Here is an 8,563-nt window from a genome sequence, read left to right as displayed (position 1 = left end):
CTAGAAACTCAGCCAGCACTCAACATGCTAGAAGCCATGCGTAGTACTTGGAAACACAGCCAACACTCAAGATACTAGAAGCCATGCATGGTACTTGAAACGCAGCCAGCAATCAACATGCTCAAAGTTGCGAATGGTACTGAGAACCCAGCCAATCTCAATATGCTAGAAGTCATGCAAGGTGCTGGAAATCCAGCTAGTACTCAACATGCTAGAAATAAGACATGGTACTAGAAACCCAGACAGCACTGAACATGTTAGAAGCCATGCATGGTCCTGGGAACCCAGCCAGCACTCAATATGCTAGAAACCATGCATGGTTCTGGGAACCCAGGCAACTGCCCAGGCTAGTGAAATCATGGATCTTGGAGGAGAACCTACAAACACCACTTTACTAAGTCAATATAATGCCTTAGTGAATTGTAAATTTCTGTCTTTGCACCTAGAGATAAATGTAGTCCTCACTTCTTTTCAAGGAAACTTCCCTTTGTAACAGCCACAGATTATTACAGAAAGTCACCAACAATCAAAATCCAGAGATGTGAAGCCCAGTCCCAAAACAATTTCTTCACTCAGGTCGCAGAGAACATTGCAGAAGAGAGGTTGGAAGTTCAGGAAGGTTGATGTAAGACTGTTTTCCTAGGACTATCAGAAGCGACAACTGTAAAGTCTCACCAACATGACTGCTTAAACATAAGCTGAACTGGACAGCAGCTATGGACAGTCCAAAGTAGAAGGAAGAAATGCCATGAAGTCACAACCCTATACAAATAACTAGAAAAAATAAGGAATGCACAGAATTGAAGAAAAGTCTTCTGCAGGGAACAAGACACCAATTGATTATTCAATATCAAATAGTCAGCTCTGAATAAAAGCAAACAGGTAACATTATACACACTGAAGAGGTTACACTTAGGAATATATGTGTATATATACACACATACATACTTGGTTACAATTAATGAAAAAGGAGATCATGAATTTGAAGAGAAAGAGGAGGGCTTGGAAGGATGGAAGTAAGGGGGAAATGATTTAATTATAATTATAATCTCAAATAAAAGAAACATTAAGAAAAATTTTAGCTTGGAGAAAGCAGGATATTTAGAAATAGTGAAAAGAGGAAAGAATAAAAGGGAAGGAAGATATCATGTGAAATATTTGGCATGACAGAAAATAGAGCACAAATCAACAAAACAAGTAACAAAACGATAGCAGTAAATCCCCACTCATCATTGGTTGTCTTCAGTATAAATAGACTCAGTTTCCTAAGTAAAAGACAAGACACAATTATTTGTTGCCCTCAAGAAACATATTTCACCTATATGGATATACATACATTACAAATTAAAGGGTAGAAACAAATATTATATGTAAAGAGAGACCAAAACTAAAGTAGGAATGGTTATATATTCATTTGATAAAATAGGTTTTATGTTGAAATCAATTGTGGTGATTTGAATGAGAATGGTTCCCATGGTTTATATATTTGAATGCTCGATTCCCAGTTAGTGTAACTGTTTGGAAAGCATTAGGAGGTGTAGCTTTGTTAGAGGAGGTGTGTCACTGGGGTTAGTCTTTGAGATTTCAAAAGTCAGTCCTAATGTCTGCCATGGGCTTGTGCTTGTAGAACAGATGTAATCTCTCGGCTACTGCTTCAGAGCCATGCCAGCCTACCTGTTGCTCTGCTTCCTGCAGTAATGATTATTGACTAACCCTCTGAAAATGTAAGCAAGCCACCAATTAAATGCTTTCTTTTATAAACTGTCATGGCCATACTGTCTCTTCACAGCAATAAAGCAGTAGCTAAGAAAACCATAAATGATTACAAAACACATAATGGGAGGATTAACAACTATGTGTATATGCACCCAAAAGTGAACCAACTAAATTGATAAAGTAAATACAAATGAAATGAGAGATAAATGAGTATTGTATATTTTTTCTCATATGTGGATCTTAGATTTTAAGCTTCAGGTGTGTATGTTCCATTTGGAAACCCACAGGGAACTGGTAAAGTAACCATGTAAGGAAGTAATCTTTCAAAGAAGAATATAAGGGATATAATGTTATAAAGGGATAAAGGGGAAATTGATCAGGAATAATCAGGAATGATTGGGGTGGGTGTTGGGGGCCTTTTGGAAAAGTCATATAAAAACCTACCACTATAGATGCTTTCTGAAATATATACATATATAAAAAGAGTTTAAATTGGTTTATTGTATAATGGAGGGGAAGATACCACAACTAGACACCAAACATTACAAATAAAACTCCAATAACCAGAAATGATTTATCCTTTTTTGAGTTTTGGCCAATTGGTTCCCATAGACAACCACAAACATTACAGATTCCAAAAGATACCCACAAATGTTGCTTTTATTCTTGGTTACCCACAGAACTTCTTAGTAAGACCCTATTGCTGAAAACAATGCACCCTTGAGTACATGAAAACATCTCCCTGGCGCACAACTGCAAGGATCATTCCTGCTGGCTAGTGTTCCTAGTTCTGGAAAGTGGTGTGCACTACTGGAATATAGAAGCAATTGTAGTGATTGTGACAGCATGCATAAGACCTACATAAGATAAAGCCAGATGGAATACCAGCAGGGAGAAGGGAAGGTGGACATGAAATTCCATTAGGAGTTAAAAAACTTTTGGCATTTGATCAGAGTGGAGCCAGATCAATTTTCTTCAATGGTGTGATATGTGGCATATTGAGTACACTTCAGAACAGATCCCATACCCAGGAGTAGTTGACCAACAAACACAAAGTGAACTTGATAAGGAGAAAGAAAGATAGATAGATGGAAGAATAGATAGACAGATAGATATAGGTAGATAGATAGATAGATAGATAGATAGATAGATAGATAGATAGATAGAATATGAGAATATGAAGTTAGGTGGGTAGAAAGTGGAAGAAGATCTGGGAGGAGTCAAAAGAGAAAGATGAATGTACGTTGTATGAAATTCTCAAAGAATTGATATAAGCATTATTTTTTTTTTTTTGGGTTTTTCGAGACAGGGTTTCTCTGCGGCTTTGGAGCCTGTCCTGGAACTAGCTCTGTAGACCAGACCAGGCTGGTCTCGAACTCACAGAGATCCGCCTGCCTCTGCCTCCCGAGTGCTGGGATTAAAGGCGTGCGCCACCATCGCCCGGCAATAAGCATTATTTTTAAAAGAATACAAATGCCAACAAATGCACACGTGAATATAGGGAAAGATAAATTTTATTTTTGGGGGAGAGTATAAACTAATGCAGTCACTTTGGAAATCCATATGGAGGTTTCTCAAAATACTATGTGGTTCACCCATGTCACTTCTGAGCTTACACCCAAAGGTCTCTATACCATAGTACTGAGATTTCTTATTTACTTCTGATCCAAGCATTAACTTGGATGTGGAAGAAATCTGAATGTTCATCAAGTGATGAATGGATAATGAAAACGTGGAACATACACATGAGGGAATTTTATTTAGCTGTAAAGTAAAATAAAATGAGAATTTCAGTAAATGAATGGAACTGGAAAAATAATACTAAATGAAGCATTCCAAGCATCTACAAATGCTACATGATCATTCTCATATATGAATCCTGATTCAGAGTCTTTAGTTTTGGTTGTTTAACATGGAGTACTTGTGGAAACCAGGAAAGTAGGAAAGTGACAAGGCAGGAGATGGGATTGCCTTAAACAAGGGAACAGTAGACCATGAGTAAGAGGAAGGACAGGCAATAGAGTGCAGAGTGGTTGTGTTTTGAGGCTTTCCCACCTCTAAGGTCTGCTCTGCTGTGTTTGCAGGCTTTTAAACTATTAGGCTTGTACTTCTCCACTGTTCTCTCTCTCAGATTTTTCTGTCATGACCTTCTTTTCAAAGGGAGAATTTCTCAAGTAGAGAAAGAAGAGGGGACATTATGAGTTCAAACTTTTTACTTCAAAGGTTCTCAGTAAATAGAGTTAGAAATTTAGAACAGCTATCCCCAATCTCTCTCTCTCTCTCTCTCTCTCTCTCTCTCTCTCTCTCTCTCTCTCTCTCTCCTTACCTCTCTCCTTTACTCTCCCTTCACATGCATGTGTTAGGAGTCTGTGCGGCATATATGTGGAGGCTAAGAAGCCATCAAACATCTTTCCCCCTTTGTTTGAAACAGGATCTCTTGTTGGCTGGCCAGGATGTTCCACAAGTACGCCAGGGATTTGCCCGTCTCTACCTTTCATCCAGCTGTCTCTGTGACTGCACATACTTGCCCCGCGTATGTTTTTTTTTTTTAAAAAAATTAGTTCTGGAATCAGAACTTAGTTTCTTATACATGCACAGCAAGTTCCTTACCAACTAAGCCAGTCCCCCAACCTATAGCAGTTATATTTAAAGACACTAATATCTCTACAATGTCATATGATTTTTTATTTTTCCAGACATCAAGACACTATTGCCTTATTTCATTCTGGGTGCTTTAGTTGTATTATTGATCTGGATTCTGTTTGGGTAGCTAGGTCTACTGTCAAATGACCAGTATGGCAGGTTCTACTGAGAACTATGAGCTCTCAGACCTTTAGATATTTATAATCTAGAAATAGAACTAGTCATGTACTTATAGCCCATGTATGCTGGTCTGAATATGTTCTCCAGAACTCATGTTCAGATGGACCCTTACAATGCCACTATGTCCGGAAAGAAAGTTTGCAGATTTCATTAGTCAAGGAGCTTGAGATTGCTCTGGATTTAATGTGAAGCTTTAATCCAAGACTAATGTCTGTGTAAGGTTTGGAGACATACAAAGAAGAAAGCGAGGAAAGATTCTGAGGCTAGAGTGATCCCTCTATGTGTCAAGAAATGCCATTGATTTCAAATAACCGCATGAAGCCAGGATCAACTCTCAAAGACTCAAGAAGAATCCAGTCTTGTTAACATTCTGGTTCTGATGACTGGCTTCCTGAACCATGAGAAAGAAATCTTTTTAACCCATTCAGTTAGTGATATTTGGGCATGTCCACCTTGAAATGAATATACAATGTTGGTTGTAATACACAATTGTGTGTTAGTTTCTCATCTCTATGACAAACATCTGCAAGAAACCATGGCAATCCAGACATATGTGGAATGGAAGAATTGCAGAAGACTCAGTTCATTGTGGTGGGGAAGAGAGTATAGTAGAAGACAACAGTTAGCAGTATAGTAGGCAGAAAGGAAGGAGGCAGGAGGAAGGGTTAGAGAGATAGAGACAGAGAGAATGTATATATGACTTAGCTACCTTTTTTCCAACTTGGCTTCCTCCCTATTCTCCTTCTTAATTTGTAATGACAGGTTTTTCCCTCTTAAGTAATCGTCTCTGGAAATTATCTACTGGATACACTCCAAGATATGCTTTATTAATGTTAGGAATATTTCCTAAGGTGAGCTCTCTGCCAACGCAAAATCCCAATCAAAACAAATCAAAACAACCCAAATTAAGAAATATCCAGGTTTAATGGGAGCTCTGTGCAGGTGATCCCTAGGGGGAACCAGGAAGCCACACAAATGCGACTACTGGGAGGAAGGAAAAGAGACCCTGTGTTCTTCTTTTGGGAGTTCATTTAAATACTTTTGGGAGTGGTCCTGACTTCCCCGCTAGGGAGGGGTCAAGACCTGGTTTGCTGGGACTTGGAGTCCAGACCAATACAAACTCTCAGGCCTAGAGGCTGGGATAGATGCAAGGGGCTGGGGTTTACACTCCCAACTTAACATTCCAGACTCTTTGGATATAGGGGTGACAGAAAATTGGAGTGATAATTATGACAAACCTTTAGGCTTTCTTTGGAAAAAAGGGCATAGACTCAAATCTGACTACTTCCTGCGGGCACAGGGCAACATGGGGAAGGGGACAGCTAGGTGTCTACGTTCAGTGAAAGGTGTGGCTGTAGAGGCATCCCATGTACTGTCATCCTGGAGACGGCAGGCATCTGTTCCTTGGTGATAAGGCAGGTGTCTAAGAAAAAAATTGTTATCACCAAAGATGAGTGTGCCAGAATGAGGAGCTGATAGGCCCTTTATTGTGGCATCCTGGAAAACCGGAAGGTGGAAGGTCCTATCTGCTGGACAGACCAAGTGTTTTGAGTAGGGGCCCGCTTGAACCTGGAGAGATGGTACAAGCATGGGTGTCCCAAGAGCTAGGCAGCCGAGGGGGTGGTGAGGATTACCATTGAGGTCCTGTCCATCAAGGTTAGAGAGACCTAGGAGTTAACTGTTTGAGGAATACTCTGTCCCCTGGGGAGAGCAGGGCAGGCTTGGGGGTATCAGGACCCACTGGTGTGGTGGCAGGAAGACAACTGCCAGCGTGTAAATGGAGAAGAGACCTTAAAATGGAGAGATAAGGTAGGTACCCTACCAGTGGAAAAGTTTGAACTGGAAGGTGATGGTTAAGGAAAAAAGGCTGCCGTAAAGCAACTCACAAGGGCTCAGGCCCATAGGGGAATGTGGGGTGGCCCCGAGGCAAGTCAGGGCATCGGGGAGAAGAAAGGGCCAAGATAACCTGAGTTTAATGGAGAGTTTGGTTAGTTGTTGTTTGATGAGTCCCATCGTCCAGGAAATGTTGAGAGCTTCTGACAAGAGCTTCATGACCCTGAGCCACCACATCTGTTGTTTCCCTGGAGACTGGAAACGCTTCTATCCATCCTGTAAAAGCATCTGCAGGTGTTAACAGATAACAGAGTTTTTTATGAGTAGGCATATGAGTGAAATCAACCTACCAGTCTTCGCCCGGTTGGTGTCCGCGAAGCTGGTGCAGAGACTGACGTATGTGGAGAGCCCCCTGTGGGTTGTCCTGGGCACACATCTGGAGGGAGGAATAAGCCTGTAAAATATGATCTCAGAGATGGGTGGGGTCAAAAAGGGCTCCAGGAAGCAGAACAAACCTTTGGGGAAGTGGCTAAGTATATCTCCACCCAGTAAAGGTGCTGGGCAAGCAGGTATCACTAAGAAAGAATGAGAGAAAAAAATTGTCCTGCAAGAATGCAGGGCACTGGCAAAGTTTTAAGTTGGGAGGAATGGGTGCCCGTCTACCCCCATAGCTGAAATCGGTGAGGGAAACTTAAGGCCCGAGTGAGAATACTTACCTGCTACCTGCAGCTTTACCTTAGGCTTGGATAGGGTTACTATTAAACCAAGTCTGGGCAGTGTCAAAGAAGGCTGAGAAGTTTAAAGGCTGGCACACTTTCACTTACCGATGTTGGTGAGACCGGACCTCTGTGGCTTGGCATAGAGGACAAACCCACACGGGGTATTGTGATTTCCAGTGTCCAGGTTGCTGGCAGATAGGGCATAACCTTGGAGGAGACAGTGCAATATCATGCCATGTGACCATTTAGGACACACTTGAAACAGTTTGTGAGGTTGACTTAGGCTGGGCTCTATCAAGGTAGAGCTTTGTGGTGGCTTCCCTTGTTCCCATTCCTAGGACTTTAGGGCAGCTGCTAAGGCCTGGGCCTACAGATTGTAGCTTTGTCTGTCGGGAAGACTCAGCTTATTTCTCTTGGGCATTAAAAACTTTAAAGGCCATTTTCACCAATTTCCGTATAGGGGTTTGGGGACCTCCTCAACCTTTCTTAACTCTTTCCTAATATCTGGTACTGACTAAGAGGTAAAATGGATAAGCAGAAGGATTAGTAGAAAAGGAACCTAGCCGCTTTTCTATCTGAGAGGGATTTGGAAGAGAAAAGGGAACATGGAGAAAACTGGGAGGGGCTAGCCCTACGCACTGAGGGAGTCCAAGGGTAGGGAGTTGAGGTACAGGGAGGGGAAGGTGGGTAAGGTGGAAGTTGACCTTGAACCAAGGGAGGGGGTAGGGTAGTGTGGGCTTGAGGGAGTGGGGGAGGGGCCAGGTTCTCTGGCAGCATGGTGCTGTGAGACACTGGCTACTAAGGTAGGAGGGCAGAGCGCAGATCCCAAAACCATGGACATATGTAAGCTTGGTCTATTTGTCCTTATGGTGACAAAAATTTTCTAGGTCCCGGAGGACGGTAAGCTCAAGGCTTCCCTCTGGTGGCCAACACGTCCCATTGTCAAGGTCGTATTGAGGCCAAATCTTAGAGCATAGGGAAATTAGAATTTCAGGACAAATTGTGTTGGTCAAGCCCAGTTTAAAGAGATTTTTGTCAGAGGCATCATCCAAGGGGAGAGAGCAGATCTGGTTTTGAACTGCAAGTACACATTTTAGAGTCAATGCCCAACCACGTGACCTAAGTCCACTCCAGCCTGTCTGCCAAAATGGCTCTTAGGTCCAATGGGGCCTTGGAAATCAAATGCTTGGTGTCCCCAAACAAACAGATTTCCACCTCAGCCAAGGCTAGCCCCACCAGTCTGACAGCTGCTGAAAATCGAACTCCTGGCACAGACCGTGACTTCAACAGTAATTCAAAATAAGACAAAAATAAGTATGAATGGGTCCCCCCCAAACCCTATAGCATAGACAAGAAAAGGGACTCACCAAGAGGCAGCTGCTGTTGCCTAGGAGCTGATTTTAGCATGGCGTGGAGAACTCAGATTGTAGACTAGTGAGCTTTCAACACAGGGCCTACCACATGGAAAGGGC

Source organism: Microtus pennsylvanicus, chromosome 10 (assembly GCF_037038515.1).
Source record: "Microtus pennsylvanicus isolate mMicPen1 chromosome 10, mMicPen1.hap1, whole genome shotgun sequence".
Taxonomy (NCBI): Eukaryota; Metazoa; Chordata; class Mammalia; order Rodentia; family Cricetidae; genus Microtus; species Microtus pennsylvanicus.
Note: the sequence above shows the minus strand (reverse complement) of the source record.